Source organism: Pteronotus mesoamericanus, unplaced genomic scaffold (genome assembly GCF_021234165.1).
Source record: "Pteronotus mesoamericanus isolate MK-2021 breed Mesoamerican mustached bat unplaced genomic scaffold, CSHL_Meso_final scaffold_232, whole genome shotgun sequence".
Lineage (NCBI taxonomy): Eukaryota > Metazoa > Chordata > Mammalia > Chiroptera > Mormoopidae > Pteronotus > Pteronotus mesoamericanus.
Genome location: NW_026555311.1, coordinates 28517589 through 28541172, shown reverse-complemented (window position 1 = coordinate 28541172; position 23584 = coordinate 28517589). Strand labels below are relative to the sequence as shown.

The 23584-nt window shown below is 40.0% G+C and overlaps 1 pseudogene; it reads right to left on the bottom strand.

Moving 5' to 3' along the window:
• Window positions 1-5768: 5768 nt before the first annotated feature.
• Window positions 5769-23584, bottom strand: part of LOC129085399 (polymerase delta-interacting protein 3-like) — a 36973-nt pseudogene continuing 19157 nt past the window's right edge.

Genomic DNA, 23584 nt, shown 5'->3' with positions numbered 1-23584 from the left:
AGGCTGGCACCCTTGCTACTGGATAATCATAGCTTTTAATGTAGCATCTCTCCAGGTTCTTAAGGGATTCTTCATTTTGGTTCTACATTGTACATGTTTGGAAAATAATCCGCACAAATGAGCTATGTTTGCCAGGACTTCATAGTTCCCAAGAATTAAAAAAAAAAAAAATCCGCTTGATCAGCTTAATTTCTTTTCTTTATCTTCTGGCGCTCATTCTCCTTCTCTTCCACCTTTTTTCCAAGCTGTTTTGCTCTGCAATACGTTACTGGTAATGAGTTGCAGGAAAATGCAATCTTATCTTGTTTTCTCCTAAGTATTTGACTTCAAAACTCCTGTATCTAAAATACTCTTGGGGTCATTAATAAAAGAAAATCTTTCTATCTTAAAAAAATGGCACATGTCAAATCTAACTGTATTATGTTCCCACCACCTATCCTGAAATGATAGAACTGAAATGCCTGTACCAGGCAGACAAGATTCTATATTATCACTCAAATGATAAACCAGTGAGACTGTCCTGCTGTGAGGTTGTGATTTTATTTTTGCCACTATTTTGTTGCTGTCATTCCTGGTAGGTATATTTCCAAACTTGTCAGGTTGAATTTGCTGTCAATTGGAATACATAAAATGCATAACTCCAAATGTATAATTTTTTTCATTTTCTAAAATGAACATCATAAAAAAGACAGAAACGTGACCTCAAAAGGCAGGATACAGACTCAAAATATTGTAGAGCAGCTTCATCTTTTTATTAGATTCCCTGTGTTTTTTTCTCCCTAGTTGCTGGATAAAATCCATACAAATGAAATTCTGGCTCACTCAGTAAATAATAATGAAAAGGTAAATTCATTTTACAGAGAAGCCAGTACATGTAAGACATCATCTTGAATGACTGTGATTTTCTTGAACTGATCACCAGGCTATTATAGTCTCTCAAAAATAATATCTGGCTTTTAGGCTCTCCAATTGTGCTTGCGACCTCTCCTTAACCCTTTGGCTCTTAAGAAAAATTGATTTTTTTAAAACATGTGCACAGTATGCTGCTAAAATTACACAGGTGCCATTTAGCTCACATTACACTGGTGTTCTAAGAGATGACAGTTCACGCTGAGGGTCTTGCTTCTTTCTGCCACCGTTTCCCCCCTCCCACTGTATCTTTCAATAGTTATGATATAATTATAAGACTCTTTAAAAAAATAGAAGAGAAATATCTCTAGGGCTAAAAATCTTTCCTTTTTAAGTTTGTTTTTTAGCTAATTATGTTTCTACACCTATTATATTAGATTCCATTTTATGTTTTGAGAAGTCTAAATGAGTATGTATAATAATCTTGTTTTTGAAAAAATAAAGAAAATAAATTAAATGAAAAAAATAATCTTGTTTTTTCCTTGGAGTATTCCCTTAGTGTGGCAGGAAGGACTGCCCTTTAAGTAGGCATACGTATGCCAGAGAGGACGATAGGGTGACTAACTATCCAGATTTACCCCACTGAGGGAGTTCCCAAGACATGCTACTTTCAATTCCCAAACCAGGAATATCTCTGGCAACCCAAGATGACTTGTCACTCTAGGGGACATGTTTTCTCTGGACTTTGTTTCTATACAAGAGAAATGTAAAATTCAATTCAACAACTTTTTTTTTTTCTTGAGAACTTCTATGTAAAAGAGCCTGCTGGGACAGAAGATTAGCAAAGCAAATCTGTTCTAATGAGCTTTCTACTTGGGGACACTGTGAGTCAAGCCCCTACATAGCTGCAAGCTGAGGAACACTTCCACCGGCTGCAGGACACAGTGGGGGAATGGTCTCTTCCGAATGCAGGTTGTCTGTGCTCAGACAATTAAAAGCAAAATACCTGTAGTTGTTCAGAAATGCCATGCAAATAACTCAGTGTTTAGTGTGTATATAAGAAGATAAAAATATGCAAGTAAGCCTTTGAGTTAGAGTTTGTCTTCAGTCTGAGTCTCGGCTCTCCTGAAAGCTACACTGGGCTTTATTGAAAACTACTGTTAGGCCCGTAACATCTGCGAAGTGTGTCCATGTTGAAGTGGCCTTGCATGCGAGGGAAAGGAACTGTGCACTTGGCCAGGTAGGTATCCTACCTGAGGAGAATCCAGACTGGTAGGGTGAAGGTCTGCAGACAGGAGGCCTCAGAAATTGAGCCATGTTGTGCACTAGTGGAGTCTCAGGATCAGTAGGCCCTGGCACAGGTTACAGTGACTGACAGAAGGGGAGGAAGCATGGCTGAGTGCACGATGTCTGTCTTGGTTTTTGTCACGAAGGTGTGAAAAGTGACCAATGGCCAATGGATGAGGTTAAAGGCAGAGTCAGACAGTCCTTTTCTGGGACACATTTCCTCACTCCTTTGTGGCTGTGTAATCTGGGGTAATCTACTTAATCCCTACCACCCCCTCAACCCCGCAATTTCTTATCTGTAAACTGGGGCATAACTCTCTCACTATAATTTAGTTATTAGGGTTAAATGAGGTAATGTAAACCATTTAGCACAAGTCCTAGTATATGGTTAATACTCAATAAATAGTAGCCATGACTATTATCATTATTAATAATAGGATAGCCATTTAATTCATCTGTTATATTATGTTAACATATAGTAGCTCTTCCTTTTGTCAGTTTATGCAATCTCCTCCTGAACTAAAACCATCCTTTTATAGATATGAACTAAAATTATGAGAACCATTTTCTAGCTGATATACTTATTAAAAGCATAAATTATCCATTTGATAAATTCCTTTAAATTGAATTTGACCGATTTAAAAAAGGTCTGATGGAAGATTTGTTCAGAAGTAATGTTTCTTCCTGGGAGAGAGCCTGAGGTTTCCTGGCATATGGTTCATTCTCTTCTTCCCATGATGCCGGCTCTCCTCAGCTGCTCACTCCAGGGGCGACACCGTGGATAGCTGTCAGCACAGCATGGAAGTGGTTGACAATGGGGGCAGCTGAAATGCAAACCAACCTTGTCCACACAAGACCACGCCACCCAATTTGTTTTGCTTTTCTCCTCTCCATGTGACAGTTCCACCGACTTTCTGCGTGAACGAAAGTCATCTGGGGTTGAGGATTAATCTTTCTCAAGTGCTCTAGCAGAGATGAGAGCAGGAAGCAGGCACAACTAAGGCCGGGTTTGTGCTCAAGGAGGAGAGAGACACATTTGTTGTAACTGTCCTGGGTGGTGAAGTAGATTTATGTCATGCCCTCCTTATTGGGAAGCTGGAAACTGTGCACAGGCCTGAATTCATCCTCATGTGGGTGAATTCTGCTGCTTAGGTGATTCTTTTATTTATTTTGTATCCTCACCCAAGAACATTTATTTTTTTCATTGCTTTTTAGAGAGAGAGGGAGGGAGCAAGGAAGAGAGAGAGAATCATTGATGACAGGGAGAAGCATTGATTGGTTGCTTCCCATTTGCTCCCAGACCTGGGACTGAACTTGCAACCTAGGTATGTGCCCTGACTGGGAATCGAACCTGCAACTTTTCAGTTATGGGATGATATTCTAATGAACTGCCACACCAGCCAAGGCAAGATAAACCTTTTGGATTCAAAGGAAATGAAGAATTGTACAGTCTTTTAAAAATTACAGCTACAAACTGGGCTGAATTTGACTATTCTCTGCTTAGAAGATAAATATCTATGTTCATCTGCAATCAGAAAACAACAGTAACAGTTAATGTTAAATCCTGTGGATTGGGCAAGCCACATGAGCATCAGCTGTGTTGGTAGGTAAGGTTCACTGGGTCTGACAGATGTCTATCTGCATAAAGTGCTGAGGAGCCTCATGGGGAGGACTCACCCTAAAAGAGGTAGGAACCAAGCTTCATAAGATAAATCCCTAAAAGGGCCCTGAGTAAGGTTTTGGGAGGAACATTATTTGAATGTGTTCTACCTGAGGTCTGTAGGTGAGCAGTAGAAAAACAAAAACTATGAGGAAGGTACTGATACAGTCATGGGACTGGAGCACTTATACAAAGTTTGTAAGCAGACTGCTTTGGAGGTCCTTCAGTGATACAGCATACATAAGGGGACGCCGCTCCCGTGGCACAGGACCCAGGAAGCTCATGCTGCTGATGAGAAGCACTGAAGCTGGAGAGGTGCCTGCTGCAATGAGTTAAGGTTGGTATCTGTAAGGAGTGTTGTATTGACATGTAGCAAACTTGGAGTTTGCATCTACAGATTGGAAGTTGCAGGTGCAATTCTTGAGAGGTGGATTCTAATTCAGACATGAGTATGCGGGGAGTGTGTTAGGGCATGTTCTTGGGACTAACACCTGCTAGGGAGGGGGTGGGCAAAAGGAGAAGCTGAGCTGTGACGTGGCTGACCCCAAGGGGAGCTCTGCAGCAGGAATGACCCTTTGGTTCCTCAGTTGGGGCTCAGAAGGTGGATTTTCATGCCCCTGCATCAACCAGGTGCTGAAAGCAGGGTAAGCTGGGAAGAAGGTAAGATATTGGTTAAGGCATTGTCTTCGACCAGCTGAGGGCAATTCCCAAGGCCTGAGAGCTGAAGGTTCTTGGAGAGCAGCAGTTGAGGGCCTAAATCCTTCAGTACTAGTTGGGATTTGGGTGGCACAGCACACCCAAATAGGTCCTCTACTACAAAAGGACTTATTTTTTGAGAGACCAATGGGATGTACTGAAGTACTCCTAATTTGGGGAGATATAAATCAGCATGGATTATTAAAACAAACTTTGAACCAAGTAACATTAAAATGATTGAGCTGATTAAGCAACAACAACAAAAAAAAAAGACTCATAGACACAGGCAAGAGTATGGTGATTGCTGGAGGAGAAGGAGGTAGGAGGAGGTAGAAGAGGGTAAAGGGAGATAAATGGTGATGAAAAGAGGCTTGACTTGGGGTGGTAATACAGTATACAGGTGACGTATTGTAGAATTGTATACCTTAAACCTATATAATTTTATTAACCAATGTTAACCTCAATAAATTCAATTAAAAAATCAAAATAAAATGGCAATTAAATAGAATGAATGGCCTTCCATTCTTGTGGCCTTCCCCTTCTGAGAAGATCATACCCTAAGATTTTCTCATAGTCTATAAACACACTGTGCACTTCTTATGTGTGTTGCTATAATAATAATAGCTGTAATGATAACAACAACTAATACATATTGACTTATTATATGCCAGCACTGTTCTTCTTCTTCCTTTTTTTAGTTATGAGGTGGAGGGAGAAGAAACACACTGCAGAAAGTGTTAAGGTACAGAAGAGCACAGAGTAGAACATATCACAGAAAGGTGGGTCCTTCCAGTGAGGAAGCTCTCCAGCCCCTGCCACCCTTCCTATGCTCAGATCCTCCAGTCTAAAGACCCACTGGCCACAAGCTTTTTTTTTTTTTTTTTAAAAGCTCTTATTTATCTATTTTTAGAGAGAGGGGAAGGGAAGGAGAAAGAGAGGGAGAGAAACATCAATGCATGGTTGCCTCTCGCACACCCCCTACTGGGAAGCTGGCCTGTAGCCCAAGCATGTGTCCTGACTGGGAATTGAACTGGTGACCCTTTGGTTCACAGGCTGGCACTCAAGCCACTGAGCCACACCAGTCAGGGCAAGAAGAGCACAGAGTAGAACATATCACAGGAAGGTGGGACCCTTGAGTCGGGGGAGAGCCCCCCCCCCCCCGCCACCCTTCCTATGCTCAGGGCCTCCAGTCTAAAGACCCACTGGCCACAAGCTTTGCGTTGGGTAACAGAACCACTCTCCTCTGCCCCTGCTTATGGCTGCCTCACTCCTCCACTCAAAGTTTGATTTATAGTTCTGTGGGCTGTGTGGTCCCAGAGGCTCCTGAGGATTTGGAGAGCGCCTTCAGGATGGAGTCAAGGTCCACTTCAGTAGGAGGGTTGGATGAGGCAGCAGAATTCACCGCGAAAGGCAGCTTGCTCTCCTTTTTACTGAGGGACTATCACTCAGCTGTAGCAGGATGGGCTGGTCTGAGGTGATAACATTTCCATTCATGTGAAGGTTGCACTTCATTGGTTGTTTGTGCAGACATATGTTACTACGTTTCTTTTATGCGGTGATGGCATCGTCCTTCACAAAGACCAACTCTGCTACCAGAGGATGGACCAGCTTAACCTGTTTCAGGGCTACACACACACAAAAGCTTAGCAACCTCCTCCTCTGCGACCTGAGGGTGCCGGTTATTGCACTGTCATTTTAGTGCTTTCCAAAGGGCAGGGGACAGGCTCATCAGGCAGAAGCTTTTGGCGGGGCCCCCCCACTTTTCCTGGACATGTTGGTCAACACTTTTGTTTGAACAGAGGAGGGGAGAGCAGGAGCTCTATGCATCACTCTGAACCACTTTGGTGAGAAAGCTTGGGACTGCACAGCCCCAGCAGGTGCTGGAGAAAGCTGCCTGAGCTTGCAAATTTCATCTGTTTACCAGGAATGGGAGCTACAATGTCATTGTCTTCATCCAGGTGATATAAATTTGGCTTGGTTATTGACAATATTGGTCCTCATTCCAACACAAAGGGCACGGAGTGGGGCCAAGGCCTTTCACTGTGGCACCTGGTTTTAGTGAGCTACACATCTGGGGTCACCATCCCAATGTGGGGGGGTGTGCTCAGGAAGGCAACGGGGGACTCCGATTCAAGCTGAGCTCCTCTGGCCTCAGCTGCCTGGCAGGGCTTCTGGTGCACAGTGCTCTGCTGCTTGCCGGGGTTCTCTGGCATTATGCACTTTCCCTTTGATCTGGAACAGGACATCTTTCTGCAAAAGCTTTTCCTGGGCATTTGAGAGGTTAATCTTCTGCTGAGCATCGGGCCTCTGCTAGAAGGTGGCAGTGCGTGCTGGCTGGCTGAGGAGGCTCAGCTGGGTCCCAACATGAGATCGGATACCCACCAACTCAGGGTCTGGCGTTAACCTGCCCTTTAGCTGCAGCCGTCCCTCTTCTGTGTGAGCTCATCTAGGGATATCCCAGTCACCTGGCATGGCAAGCAGCTTAGACTCTCTCAGCTGGTGAACCCACTTCTTTGGCCTCTTCTGAGTGACTAGTTGCTTCCAGTGATTGTCAGAATTTTCCTAAATGTTTTATTTAGAATCTTATGTTTAATTCTTGTAATACCCCCCGACTAGGTAGATAGTTTTATTATGTCCATTTTAAGGAAGAGGAAACAGGCTCAGAGGGTTTAAATAACTTGCTCAAAGTTACATACAATGTAAGAGGTGGTGCTGAGTTGAAAACTCAGGCATGAAAAACAAAGATGAAAAGGTCAGAAGAAAAGCAAGGCGTTCTTCATTTTATTAAAATATTTTATTTATTTTTAGAGAGAGGGGAAGGAAGGGAGAAATAGAGGGACAGAAATCTTGATGTGTGAGAGAAACATCAATCAGAATTGGGGACTTGGCCCTGATCAGAATTGAACTGGTGACCTTTCAGTTTGCCGGATGATGCCCAACCCACTGAGCCACACCAGTCAGGGTGAAAGGTGTTCTTGAAAAGAAATGGTGGTGTCAGGTTTCCTGGACAACGGCAGTGGGCAGAACTGGCCTCTTCTGTTTCCAGAAAAGAGTGTTTGACAGAATTGTGCCTGACTTATTCCCTGTGAATCTCCTGTGTGACCGTGGGTGGCATGGCTTCTTGAGAAGCATGGCCCCTTGGCAGTGCTCGAAACAGTTTTACTAAATAATGGATTGAATGAATGTATTAGAAGGATGATTGTATTTAAACAGAGTTGAAACCCTGGGCAATTCACTTTCTCTATGCCTCAGTTTTTTCTTCAGTTTCAGTAGCGATGTGAGATTTGGAAATAATTGTTGATCTAGCATATAGTCTTCCACAGCATAAGCTCTCAACAGGTAGGAGCTATGCTGCTGCTGCTGGTTTTGCTCCTCATGCTGGAAGGTAGGGGTTGATTTGAAAATTTCAAAGAACTAAATGCCTCATTCTCTTAGCTTTGGAAGGCCTAACTACATTATCTTTAGTGTTCTGCCTTTACCCTAAGTATGGAATCCTAGATTTTGATGTTTTTCAGGTGCAAAGTTTTCTAACAAAATAATTTTAATAAAGCAAAACTGGAGTTTCTTAAATTCAACTTGCCCCACCCAGCCTCACAATGTTTTCAAGGCACGTCTTTTTTTATGACCCTTGCATTAACAGATCTACTTCAAGGAGCTTACCATGACCCAGGAAATGGAGGATGACTGAAAATGGAGGAGGAGAGAGGACAAGGAGACATAAAAGGAATTTTATGTTCTTTTTTAGGAGTCATTAAAGTAGTGTAAAAAAAACCCCTCAACATACCTCATAAAGTAGTGTTTAGATAAGACTCAGAGAATGTTTTCTGTAGACAAAAAAAAAGTAGAGGCTACTGGTTTTGATGATTTATCTCCTGGGTAGAGTCATGGTTCAGGGTTCTATCAGTCAGGGCTTGGCTGGATGTAAGAGAAACCACTTAAGCTATTTTAAGGAGGAGGTTTAACACAGGTGTGCTTATGAGACTGTTGGAAGGATCAGAGGAGCAGGCCCCAGCTGGTCCTCCAGACACTACTACCAAAAGGACAAACCAAATTCTCTTGGGAAAGGAACTGTGATTTCAGCACAATCAGGAAGTTTGGGGAATCAGGAGGCTACTGGGCTCGCTGTTGGCTCCAGGTTCATGTTTCCTTAACTGTGAGTCTGAGATCAGGAAGCCACTGCCTCCACTGTTGGTTCAGAAACCTACTACCTGGGCCGAAAAGCTGGCTCCTTCGTAAGCTCTGAAGCCATGCAATCTGCCTGCTACATCTGCACCAGCAAAACAAAGCTCTCTCTCCCCATTTTACTCAGGTTTGATTCTGGATCTTGCCTAAGCACATCTTCAAAGGAGCCAGGGAAATGTTTTTTATCTTTCCAGCTTCTGTAGTGTAGGAATGCATGGTGCACAGACGTTGAAGTGAACATTGAGCTAACCTGTCTATTTCCATTGCAATGGTTTACACAGTGGAAGATTAGGAAGGCTTCAGTTTTCTTCTTCGTGTTAAACTTGTTTTTGTGTGTTTATGGAAAGAATAGAATGTGTGTTTGTAAACATAACTACACATTCACCTTATTGTGATCCAATGACTAATTTCAGTGAACCCTAATACAGAACCTGAATTATTTGAAGTCCAAATAATTAGGCATAGAAAAGCATGAAGACACATATTTATTAACAATGAATTTAATGGAGCTTTTTACTTGTAATACTCTTGGAAAACTATCACTTCTCCAGTGGCCATGGTCACATTGTTTCTCTATTTTAGACCTTTTGGTTGCTCCTGGCTGCTTGGATCATAATCACCTCTCTTTAACAAGAGCGCCAGAGAGCAGTAGTGTTTGAAACCTAAAGACCAATAGACAGCCTGTAATCTCTTTGAGGTCAGGGTCCATGTCCTTAAACCCTCTCATCATCCCTGTACCCACTGCTGTGAATGCTATTTCTCCAGGACCATGGGCATAGTAAGTGTGTAGCAAATGTTTATTGACCATTTCTTAATGAATAATCGAATGCATGAATGAATAATTGCTAAATAGGTCATATCTTGATTTTTAATGGTGGTGAAACATTTGGGAAAAAAGTATTTTTCACTTACCAGTTAAACATTTTTTAAAACAAGAATGTTTATGAGATCAGTCCTTGGAAACCATAGACAGTTTTTTCTCCCTCAGGCTTTTATTCCAGACCACAGCCGATCTGAAGTAACTTTACGTTATGATTATAATTTGGATTTTTCATTCCCTGGAAGACGTAGCTGTGAACACAGAGAAGAAACAAATTCTCCCAGTGGCATCTTTGTTCTAGCCTTCTTTTCAGTATTTAGCATGTTCTCATGCTTCCCTAGATTTCATAATGCAATCCACAAGGAATTTTACTCAGAATTACTTACCCCTCCTGAACCTTGATCAGCGGTGTCCTTTTTGACCTTTGCTAAGAGTGGTGGGAAAAGCAAAATTTTCTTCTGTAGATAATCTACGAATTATTTGTCCCAGTGAACTGTCAAAGAATATTGTGCCACAACAGGTATTTTCAAGCTGCAATATCATTATAAAGTTAAATTTGTTACTTTTGTATGGGACTTCTGATAGGAGCAAGGGCATGAGTTCCAAGCAATCTTTTCTTTTCATGGTACTTAATTTGTGTCCCTGAAGGAATATGATAAATTACTAGGTAAAAATATCAGGGATTAGTTAATAATTTAACCATTCCAAAATTATTTTTGAGTCCTTGCTACATGTTGGGTATTGTTTCAGTTGCTGGAAATACAGCATAGAACAAAATAGATAAAATCCTTGCCTTCACAGAACTTAACCTTCTAGTAAGAAGACATGTTAGACAAATGCACATAAGTATAATAAATATGATGCCAGGTTGTGGACATTGGAATGAAAAAAAAATAAAGCAGATCAAGGTGAATGTAATGAGTACTGATGTTTAACTGAATGGTGATATGAAGGGAAAGAGTATTTTAGGCAAGGAACAGCAAGGACAAAGGTCCAAGGATCAAAGTGAACAGGAAGGTGGGTGGGCAGGGGTCAGATGATGGAAGGCCATAACAAAGAGTTTGAATTCTATTTTGAGTGTGAAGGGAAGCTAAGAGTAAAGGATCAACATGATGTAATTTATATTTTTCCAAAAATTACTCTGCTACTTTATGGAGAATAGACTGCAGGTGGCATAAGGAGGACAACAAGCCAACAACTGGGGACTATGATAGTTATCCAGGTGGCTTGGGCTCATTAGTCTGATATATTTATTGGCAGTGAGGATGCTGAGAAGTGGTCACAGAATTGTACTGAATAAAATCTGGGGTTATTTTAAGGATAGTTACACTCTAGTTTTCATTCTTGCTCTGCTGAGAACATGATAGGAGGAAATGGGCTCAAGTGACAAGTAGGGAACTTAGTTTAAGTGCAGAACCGAGTGGCAAGGACAAATTTTGGATTGTGTAGATGAATATAATGTGGAATGTCTTTCTCTGTGATATTTTAGAAGAGGTAAGTATTAAGGATTTAAGGGAAGAAAATATTCCAAATAAAAGTGACCAGATATTCCAGCAACACAAGATATATTTTCTTAAGAAACTTTGTGCTCATCTGGGCTCCTTTCTTTCATCTCTCTTTTAATTAATTACTTAAATATGAGATTATATTTCTTAGAGTGCATTATTAAAACTTTGACTTTGTCAAGGGCAAGAGGGAGAACAGGATTACATATATGTCTAAAAGTGTTGGTAAGACAGAAAAAGATATAAATGATTTATCAAAGAATCACAAGCTTCTGAAATGGAAAAAATTCTAGCAGAAGTTGATGTTTCAAGGACAAATACCTGTAGAAAGGTTCATAGAAGTAAGGTCAGAATTACTAAAGCAGGAAATGAGATACAACTTTAAAGTTGAAATAGAACATTCTTTTTTTTTTTTACTCTATCAGGAGCAAGAAAAGACTAATGCAGAGTGTTGTCCTCTAATTAGATAGGAAAGAAAGAGACTTGGTGATGACATCGACAGGCCACAGGGCATTTAATGTCGTTTTTAAAAAAACCTTTCTGTGCGATCAAATGAATGTGCCTCTGGAAACAGGTAATGCATACTTTTAGAAGAATGAAAAGGGAAAAGAAGATGTGAAGGAAGGTAATTTAAATAAATAAGATCTATATCTAAATGCATAGGCCCTGGTTATTTGCATCCAAGGATACTAAAAGAATTGGCTGAAGTATTGTGGTCCATAAATTAAATATGACTCAGCAATTTGTAATGCTTTTATTTTTTTTTAAACGGGAATGTGATTGAGAGTTTTATTAACAGGAGTGTGACATGAAAAGAGCAAGAATGCACTTGACATTGATCAACTATTATTTAGAATATAATTACCAATTTTGATCACTATATTTAAAAGAGATGAGTAGGTTTAAGGAAAGAAGCACAAAATGATGAATGGAACAAAAAATAAATAAGAAAAACTAAAGGTGGGGGTAAAATGTTATGTCATTTTGGTTAAGAGTACCAACTTCCAGATTTAAACTGACTTGGAACACTTGGGTTTGCATCTTAAGTGATTTGTATCTCAGTAGTCATATTTTAGGTCAAAGGAAGTGGGTTTCTTTGTTTAGAAAATAGTAAATGTATAAGAAGTGTTATTGTGAAAACCATTCTGGCTAATTCACATTTTTAAGAGAAAAGCATGAGGAGGTTGATGGTTGGTGTATATTGGTATTAAGATGTCTGATTAATTGAGGCATAGGTAAACAAGTCTCACCTTATCACATAATTACAGCAAAAATTACAACTAGAATATAAAACAAATATCACCCAGAATCATCACAAAATTGAGCTATATAGAAGTCTGACAACCAACGATTTAAAGGAACCACATTCGTTCAGACAGGTAGGAGAGGCAGAGATGCAGAGAGGCACAGGAGAGGTGGGGAGGCATGGAGAGGCACAGAGATGTGGAGTGGAGTGGAAAGGCATGGAGATGTGGAATGGGTGGTCCCATATCAACGTGTGGTGGATAAAAATTGGGAGGGATACTTTGGGAGCAAGGGGTCCCAGCCCCAGACCAGACCACGCAGTCCAAGGTTCCAGGGACAGAAAGGTAAGTTCCCATAACTTCTGGCTGTAAAAACCAGTGGGGGTTAGGGCAGTGGAAGAAACTGTGGGATCCTTAGGAGACTCCTCTTAGAGGTCTCACAATGGACTTAGGACTTATACAGATTCACTCCCTCTGGGATTCAGCATCAGAACAATAGCTGTAAGGGCAATGACTGCATATGGGGAAAAAGTGAGGTGGCTAGCAACAGGGTGAGTGCTGGGAGACAGCTTCCTCCCAGGCAAAATTCCAGAGGCCAGGCAGCAGCATTGTCCCCTCTCCCAGCACTCCCCCACACAGAGCCACAGAGCAGTGACACAGGTTGCCTGGCCCTGGCAATTACTTAAGGCTCTACCCCATACAACTTACAAGTTCACTTTTCTACAATAGGCCACACTGCTAACACAGGAAGTCAAAGAAGTTCTACCTAATACACAGAAACAAATACAGGATGGCCCTACCAAAATGAGGAGATAGAGAAATAGGGCCCAAATGAAAGAACAGGACAAAACTCCAGAGAAATAACTAAACAAAATGCAGATAAGTGATCTATCAGATGCACAGTTCAAAACACTGGTTATCAGGATACTCAAGGAATTCATTGGGAATTTCGACAGCATAAAAAAGGCCCAGGCAGAAATGAAGGTTACATTAAGTGAAATAAAGAAAAACCTACAGAGAACAACAGTGGAGGGGATGAAGCTGAGAATTAAATTAATGATTTGGAACATAAGTAAGAAAAAAATATTCAATCAGAACAGCAAGAAGAAAATAGAATTCAAAACAAACAAACAAAACGAGGATAAGCTGAGGAGCATCTGGGATATATTCAAATGAACCAGCATCCAAATCATAGGGATGCCAGAAAGAGAAGAGGAAGATCAAGAAATCAAAAACTTACTTAAAAAAATAATGAAAGAAAACTTCCCTAATTTGGTGAAGGAAATAGACATGCAAGTCCAGGAAACACAGTGAGTCCCAAACAAGATGGACACAAAGAGGACCATATCAAGACACATCATAATGAAAATGCCAAAGGTTAAAGAGAGAATCTTAAAAGCAGGAAGAGAAAAAAGAGTTACCTACAAAGGAGCTCCCAAAAGACTATCAGCTGATTTCTCAAAACAAACTTTGCAGGCTAGAAGGAACGGGCAAGCAGTATTTAAAGTGATGAAAAACAAGGACCTACAGCCTAAATTACTCTATCCAGCAAACTACCATTTATAATTGAAGAGCAGATAAAATGCTTCTCAGACAAGATAAAACTAAAGGAGTTCATCATCACCAAACCATTATTATATGAGATGTTAAAGGGAATTATATGAGAAAAAGAAGATCAAAATTATGAACATTAAAATGGCAATAAATTCACAATTATCAACAATTTAATATAAAAAAACAAACAAGAAGAACAGAAACAGAATATAGATATGGAGATCATTTGGAAGATCATGTGGGAGGGAGAAAGGAGAGTAATGGGGGAAAATGCCAGGAATTAAGAAGTATAAATTGGTAGGTAAAAAAGAGACAGGAGAATGTTAAGAACAGTATAGGAGATGGAATAGCCAAAGAACTTATATGCAGGACCCATGGACATGAACTAAGGTGGGACATGGAGGTATCAGGTGGAGGGGTACAAAGGGGGAAAATAGAACAGCTATAATAGCATAATCAATAAAATACATTAATATATAGTGGTTTTAAAAGAGTTGGACCAAAAAAGAACTACAACAGTGATTAAGTACAAGAATGAAGGGCTTATTTTCCCACAATGTCTTAGCATAATAATGCAGGGTCCTTAAGTATATGTATTTGACCCTTGAGCAACTTGGGTGTTAGGAGTACTGACCTCTGTACAGTCAAAAATCCACATATAAATTTGACTCCCTCATCTTAACTACTGATAGCCTACCATTGACTGGAAGCCTTTTGAGAACATAAAGAGTCAATTATCACAAATTTTGTATGTTATATACTGTATTCTTACAGTAAAGTAAGCTAGAGAAAAGAAAATGTTATTAAGAAAATCATAAGGAAGACAAAATACATTTACAACACTGTACTGTATTTATTGGTGTTGTACATTTACATCCTCTGTTTACAAGATGAAAAATTTCTGAGTAAAGGAGAAGAGGAAGAGCAAGAAATTGAAAACTTATTTGAAAAAATAATGAAGGAGAACGTTCCCAATCTGGCCAAGGAAATAGAGTTCCAGGAGATCCAGGAAGCTCAGAGAGCCCCAAACAAGTTGGACCCAAGGAAGCACACACCAAGGCACATCATGATTGCATTACCCAAGATTAAAGATAAGGAGAGAATCTTAAAAATAGCAAGAGAAAAGGAGACAGTTACTTACAAAGGAGTTCCCATAAGACTATCAGCTGATTTCTCAAAAGAAACCTTGCATGCAAGAAGTATTCAAAGTCATGGAAAGCAAGGACCTACATCCAAGATTACTCTATCCAGCAAAGCCTTCATTTAGAATGGAAGGGCAGATAAAGTGCTTCCCAAATCAAGTCAAGTTAAAGGAGTTCATCATCACCAAGCCCTTATTATATGAAATGTTTAAGGGACTTATCTAAGAAAAAGAAGATCAAAACTATGAACAGTAAAACAGAGGGGAGGGGGAAGGGGAAGAATGGGGAAAAAGGTACAGGGGATAGGCAGCATAAATAGTAGGTACAAAATAGGCAGGGAGAGGTTAAGAATAGTATAGGACATGGAAAAGCCAAAGAACTTATGTGTATAACCTATGGGCAAGAACTAAGGTAGGGGGGAGGCTGGGGGAGAGGGTGGTGCAGGGTGGAGGAGAATAAAGGGGAGAAAAAAAATGGGACAATTGTAATATAGCATAATCAATAAAATATATATTTAAAAAAGAGAAGGGATAGGAAGTTCATACTGAACATTAATGTGACAGACACACTGTTAGTTTTCCACCAAAATTTATTCACCCTTTACTCCAGAATAATGTGGTTTAATCTGGGCATCTGACTGCTTAAATGAAGACTATACAATACCCTCCTCCCAAAAAATTTCTGGGTCTTAGTGGACCTGGGTAGTTCAGATATGTTAGTGGAACCGGGTAGTTCAGATACCCAGTGGGCTCTTCATATTTTTGGGTTTTCCATCTGCGGATTCAACTAATTGAGAAATGAAAACAGTATTTTTGCATTCCCAGCTGTGGTTTCCCAACCTCAGATTCCCAACTGAGGATGGAAGATACTACTTTTAATCCAAGTTTGGGTGAATCCTCAGATGTGAAGGGCTGACCATACTTGCTGTCTTTTTTTGTCATAGAGTCCCCTGTTCTCTGATTCAGTGAAGGAGCAATGTTTGGGCAAGAATCAATGATAAACAGGTGCCTGTTTCAACAGGAATTCTGGTATGAGACTGGAATTGCTAAATGGGTAATATTTTTTAAATTAATATTCCTAATTAATCTTCAATAGTTTTTATTTTCCATGGACACACCACAGAACATCTGTTTCTTAGATGCCTAGGGCATTTATGTTGCTTCTCCCTGACAGTTCAATACCCTCCTCTAGCTCACTTTGATATATTTCCTTGGACTGTTTCCTCTGTGATACCTTGGGCTTCTTCCTGCATATGTGTCCAAATATCCCTTTTCTCTATTCCATCATCTAGAATTCTTTACTTGAGTTTCCAAATTGACAATTTATTAATTCTGATAATTTTTTCTAGTTGGGTTAATTGTGGTTTTTCAGTGTCTCTTAACGAGTGGCACTGTGGGACTGAATAGTAGGATGAAGGAGAATATTTTACATGGCATATAAATGCAGCAGTACATAACACTGAACCATGTAAAGTGAAAGTTATCCTCTTTGCAATTTCTTCTCAAATCTTTCTAATTAAGACAAGGAGAGTTCTGGCTGGTATGGCTCAGTTGGTTGGTGCGTCATCCAGTAGCTAAAGGGTTGTGGGTTTGACTTCCAGTCAGGGCACAAACCCAGGCTGCGGTTCCATCCCCAGTCTGGACATGTGCATCTCCCATCTGGAGGCATATGATCTCTGGTCTGGGCGCATTCAGGAGGCAACCAATGGATGATTCTCTCTTGCATTGGTGTTTCTCTCCCTCCCTTCTTCTCTCCCTCCCTCTCTCCCTCCCTTCCTCCCTCTCTCTCTCAAATCAATGAAAAAATGTCCTTGAGTGAGGATAAAAAAAATAAGACAAGGAGAAAGTTTCATTTTGGTGCTTAGTGTGGTTTTAATCTTTCAACAATTGCCAACCTCCTTTTTTTACAAAGCAAGTACAGGTTGCAGTCTCAAAGCCTTAGAAGTTGAATTATTTCTTAGACTTTTTTGTACTGAAATATAATATATGACACTAGAAAGGTGTATAAATAAAAATGTGTATCTTGATTAATTATATTAGCTAGAATTTTGAATTATTTTTTCAATTCTTATTGCATTTATGTACAGAGTACCCTTTTATTTATGTCAAGAGATACTGGTTTTCTAAGGCAGTGATAGAGAAGTTTTATTTCAAAAAGAAACATATTAAGTGAAAAAAGTGAGTTGATTTAAAGAGAAAAAGATTGCTCTATTTCAAAGGTTCTAAGGACTCCCCCAACCACGCAGTATTTTAATGTCTTTGAAATCATGGATCATGCGGTTGGTGTCATCTTCTGATGCCCACGGGCTAAGTCAGGCAGCACACTCATAGTGATGTAAACCTTCAGTTGACACCTGTAGTCAGATCAAGAAGGATCAACAATCAGAGCATTTTAGGTTGAATAAAATACAGTAAATATGATATGGAAAAAGTAGAGATTTGGTGTGCAAACACCTGAAGTTTAGCAAACAGTAGCTTGGTGACCTACTTTTTCCATCTGATGTCTCTGTATTTTACTAGGAGCTATAGAGATGCACACACCCTTAGCCCCAAAGAGTGATAGCAGTAGCAGAAATTTCAGCCCCATGGCTGGGTTGTGATTGGTGTCAGGGAATTCCAGGGAAAAATGAGTTTGATTTTACATCTCCTCAGTGTTTTGTGCCTATCAACACTATGTCTGTCCGGAACATAGGGCTTGCTTGGCTCTTTGTGACATATATATTATCCTTGTTCAGAAATTTTTGAGCACTACATAATCAGGCTGCAAGCTTATGAATGACAAGGAAATTAGCTTTCAGATTCAGAATGTTGTTACACTAGAGTATAGATCAATATACTTGAACATCAGGTGTTTGCCTAGACTTGCTCACTGTACCATGATGACCTAACATGTTGCCTTCTGTACAGGAGCCTCCAAATACATATTTGTTAAAGGAATGAATGAAGGCAGCTTACTCTTGGTCTCCAGACTCCAGCTGTGGCTGTACTGTGCGGGCTAAACAGCTAGGGGACAGTAGCAGCCCATAGTTGGCTCCCCCAGCTGCATATGAGACTCCAGGGGCATTGGCTGCACATTTGTATGGTACACCATTTGCATACTCTAACGAGATGGGATATAATTGGCCTTCATTGATTTTGTTTTCATTGAGCTAAAATAGAGTCAGAGCTTCTTAGGCTAGAAGAACTGATTGATTTGTGGTAGAATTCAGGACTATTCAGTTGAAGAAATAATTAATTATGTTCTTATTTAGTAATCATCGTGGTTCAGCCTATTTCTTAGCAGGAGAATTGGAGTTTGCTAAGGCAGGGATGCTTTAATATAGGTACTTGAGATGGGCAGCTGGATGCTATACATAATAGTTAATATTTTTTAAAAAAGAAATCTGTGTGCAGATTAGAAGCAACAGTGTGTGTGTGTGTGTAATGTAGAAAACAAGAGGCAGGCATCATATCTTCCTATTCTTCATCTTTCTCCTCACTGAGCATATAATTCATCTATTTATCTCTCTGTCCATTTATCTCTCCACTAATCCATCCTTTTATCTACTTGTGTACCCACCTTTCAACATTTTGTAACTTCTCTCTCATTTAATTCAGTTTGGATGAATGATACCTTCCACATTTGTCTTCCACTTTTCAAACTTGAGAGCTGGTCCAGATTGGCCCCAACCTTATTGGAATAGGCAGAGAATATTGGTCTGATTTGGTTATCCTGAAGCCTGGGATACTTAAGCAAATAGAGGTCACTTAAGCAAACATAATGGCAAGTCAGTCTGTGTATATAAGGTAGCTTGAAATTTTGAACTATGATTAAAGTCTTTCTAAATGGTTTAGTCCCATGTCAATCTCTGCCTTTTAAAGATTTCTTTTGAAATTATTGTGTAAAATTTTTGGATATTATTAGCCCATATTAGAGTGAGGCCTAGTCTGTAAATTGAGACCTTATACCTTTGAGGAACAAGGTATAGATATAAATAAATAACCACATTCTTCCTTCATTTAATGGACATTTATTGAGAAACTCCATGTGGAAGATATTATGGTAAGTACTGTAAGGGATACAAATTTTAATAAAACACTGTAGATGCTCTGAAGCATCTTACAAGTTAATATAGAAATATTTGTCAGAATTATTTTGTATGTTAGTATTTGGAACTATGTTTTATACAGCCAATAGCCTAGACCACAAAAATCTATATGGTCTCTGGCAAACCCATGTGAAATTGCTAATGTTTTACCATATTTATCCTATAAAAATGGCAACTTTATATGACTCAGACTAATATAACTATAAAACAATGTATTTTATACTAAAGTATAAAACAAAGAGTAACTAATGACCCCGAATGATAATGATTATGTGGGGAAAATGTGTCCAGAGAACTACCTCTTACTGAAGACCTAGAAATGAAACAAGGGACAATGAATGTTCCCATTTTGGGGGCTAGCTGACATAGGGGTTTCTGACTTTGAATCCTTGTTCTATCATTTATTAGCTGCGTGACTGTGAAGAAGTTTCCATCCTTTCTCTTTCTGCAGTTCCATAGTTATACTGTAGTATTACCTTATAGGGTTTGGGCGAAGATTAGACGAATTAAGTGTGTGAAATGCGTAGAGTGATGTATGACCCATAATAAGCACTCAGTAAATATCAGCTGTTTTTGTCTGATGTCAGCTATTTTCAGGTGGTATTTTCTATCTCTGTGACCTTGGGCAAATTATTAGCATTTCTGGGTCTATGGCATTATATTTAAAAAAGCCTCATGGCATTGTTAGAAGGCTGAAGTGAGATTAATCAGTGTGAAACTTGACAGTGATGTATTGTATAAGTATACAGGATTGATATTAAATTGTTCATTATATAGTATATCCTTGTTATTAATCCCATTTCCAGTTTTTCTTGAAAATTTTATCAAAATATTCTAGCAAAGGAGACAAGTGCTCAAGGACTCATTCAATTTTTTATCTTAAATCTTCCAAATTTCTTTTTATTAAGGTTTCCAAAAAAATGCAATTCCAGTCTTATCTGTTGATCTTTAATACATGTTATAAATTAAAAATTTTTTTAAAGTACTGAGTCTAGAGAAAGAGAGGGAGTGAGGAAGGGACAGTGGTTGGGAATGAGAGAGAGACATAGATTTGTTGTTAGTTATTCATTCATTGGTTGATTCATGTATACGCCCTGCCCAGGGATTGAATTTATAAACTTGTCATATCGGGACTATGTTCTAACCAACTGAGTGACCCAGCTAGAGCTACATGTTATAAATTTTGATCATATTGTAGAAAAAGCTTTATGAGTGGATAAGATATGCAATAACTTTAAAAAAAAAAGAGCTAACTCAAGTTGAAAAGTTCCTTGGGCTATATTGTAGTAACAACTCACATCTAACAGTGGACTTACTTTTCAAATAGCTTCCTCTTCCTTTACAATAAACTTAAAGCATGTGGGACATAGATTGTCATACTTATTGTACAGGTAAGAAAACTGGGGCTCCTAAAGTTTAAGAAACTAAGGTTTCATGTAGGCTATTAATGTTAAAAATGTTCTCTCATTTCATAATCTATAATATCATATGTATCATTGTTTAAGATAAGAATGTCAATTTCTGGGCCTGATATATTGCACTGACTTCATTGTTAGATACAATTTTCTGAGACCATTTTTTAATTTTCTACTTAGAAGAGAGTACTTGAAGAAATTGGGTGGAAGAAATGTTTCAGTTAGAAATGAGAAAACCTGTTTCTGGAATTTCCCCAAGTATTCCAAAAACTAATTCTTCTGCAGGAAATTATATATATAAAACTATTATTCATGAAACACATGCATGCACATATGTGCACACATACATGCATAGGAATGTTGGAGCTACAGGCTGCAGCCAAATCATGGGTTGTTGGCCTTTGGTTAACTTGGAGTGCCTTCTTGGTGCCATAGTGGTGCCAGGAGGGGGAAGCATGCTTCTACCAGGGGATGTCTTCATACTTTTTTTAAAAAATTATATTTTATTGGTTATACTATTACAGTTGCCCCGACTTTTCCCCCATGCCCCCTCCTCCCAGCACCCCCTATTCCCTCAGGCAATGACCCACATTGTTACTGTCCATGGGTCATGCATATAAATTCTTTGGCTACTCCCTTCCATATACTGTACTTTACATTCCCATGGCTATTCTCTAACTACCTATTTGTACTTTTTAAGCCCCTCACCTCTTCACCCATTCTCCTCTTCCCCTCTCCCACCTGGCATCCTTCTGGTAACTAACTTCTTTTCTCTTGCTTTTAAGAGTTTATCTTTAACCTTTGGCCTTTTAATAATGATGTGTCTTGGAGTGGCCATCTTTGAGCCCATCTTATTTTGGGACTCTGTGCTTCTTGGACTTGCATGTCTGTTTCCTTCACCAAATTAATGAAGTTTTCTTTCATTATTTTTTCAGATAGATTTCCAATTTCTCGCTCTTTCTCTGTTCCTTCTGGCACCCACATAAGGTGAATGTTGGACCTCTTAAGTTGTCCTAGAGGCTGTTTATACCATCCCCATTTGAGGGGATTCTTTTTTATTTTTGTTGTTTTGCATGGCTATCTTTTGGTTCCTTATGTCCCAAATCATTCATTTGATTCTCGGCTTCATCCATTCTACTGTTGTTTCCCTATAAGTTGTTTTTTATTTCAATTAGTGTATCCTTCATTTCTGACTGGGTCTTTTTTTATGCTGCTGAGGTCCTCAATAAGTTCCTTGAGCATCCTTATAACCAGTACATTGAACTCTGCATCTGATGGATTGCTTATCTCCATTTTGTTTAGCTCTTTTTCTGGAGTTTTGATCTGTTTTTTTAATTTGGGTCATGTTTCTTTGTCTCTTCATTTTGGCAGCCCCATTGTGTTTGTTTTTATATATTAGGTAGAGCTGCTTTGACTCCCTGTCTTGGTAGTGTGGTCTAATGTAGTAGGTGTCCTGTAGGGTTCAGTGGCACAGCCTCCTCGATCACCCAAACTGGGTACTCGAGGTGCACTCTTTGTGAGGGCTGAGTACACCCTCCTCTTATAGTTGAGCCTTGGTTGCTGTTGGAAGATCAGTGGGAGGAATTTACCCAGGCTAGTCAGCTGCAGGGGCTGGCTGTGACCAGCCACCACAAACCTCCACCCTCCATGGAGGATGAGCTGTACAGGGGCAGGGTGGTGATGCTCCAACATGGTCTGTAGCTGTCCACTGAGTGTGCAGGCTCTGGAGTTTCCCAGGTGGTACAGGCCAAGGTCAGCCCTCACCTGTGGTTTGCCCAGGGCACCCTGACTGAGCTGTAAAGCAATCTGAGATGGCTACTCTTTGTTCTTGGTTTGGAGATTCCCAAGTGAAGCTAAGTTGTGACCCTAACCTGGCTGCCTCTAGGACTCACTGAAGCCAGCTGTTGCTTTTTTGATGGGATTTAGGAGCCAAGACCAGCCATTTTTCGAAAAGCATCTTGGGTGCTCCAGTAAGTTGGGTGGGGTAGAGCCTCCATGTATCTTCAGGGTGGGTCACACAGTGTTAGACAGGTTGATGGAGTTGCAGATATGGCATCAGCCTACTGGCTCAGTTGGGGGAAGGCTCAGCAAAGGGACAATGGCTTCTGCTCGCCCTGATGCCAGACACTTCAGTCTTTCCCTGTATACCTTTGGTGCCCTTCAAGATGCCACCCTGGTGCTGGAGCTCAGAGAGAGAGTCTGAGTAGGTGAATCTATGTGGGTTTACCAAGAGGAACTGCTTATGGTTCCAGCAGTCTCCTCCACTGACTCAATCCTCACTGGTTTTTACAGCCAGAAGTTGTGGGGACTTATCTTCCTTGCATTGGGATCCTGGGCAGGTATGCCTGGTGTGCACCTGGGACTCCTTGCCCCTGAGATATCCCTCCAGAACTTCTATTCACATGGGTGCAGGGCCAGGTTGTTCCACGTTTGTGTCCCTATTACCAGTCTGGATGGATGTAGTTTCTTCAATTCCCTAGTTGTCAGACTTCCATTCAACTCAATTTCTGATGTTCCTGAGTGATGGCTGCTCTATATTTTAGTTATATTTTTGATGTGGTTGTGTGAAGAGGCGAGCCATGTCTGCCTGCACTGCCATCTTGACTGGAAACCTCATACTTTGTAATGCAACTGATTCATTACCATGTTCTATTTTTATTTTATTTATTTTAAAAATATTTTATTTATTTTTAGACAGAGGGGAAGAGAGGGAGAAAGAAAGGGAGAGAAATGTCAATGTGTGGTTGCATCTTGTGCACTCCCTACTGGGGTGGGGGCCCTGGCCTGCAACCCAGACATGTGCCCTGGTTGGGAATCAAACAAGCAGCCCTTTGGTTCGCAGATCATGTTCTACTTTTATCCTGGGATTCCACTGGTGATAAAGAGGAAGTACTTGAAGCCCTTTAAGTCTGAGTTAGGTTAGAAGTTAAAAGGTTGAGGACACAGTATGCAGCAAACAACATTCACTTAAGAATGCAGATACAACACTGGGTGTCTCCAGACCACCTGCACTTCTGACAAACTCACTATAAATTTGGGAGTTCCCATGACCCCTTCAGTTTTGATAATTCCCTAGAATAACTCATAGAACTCAGGAAAATGCTATACTTATTTTGGTTTTATTGTGAAGGATATGCACAGGG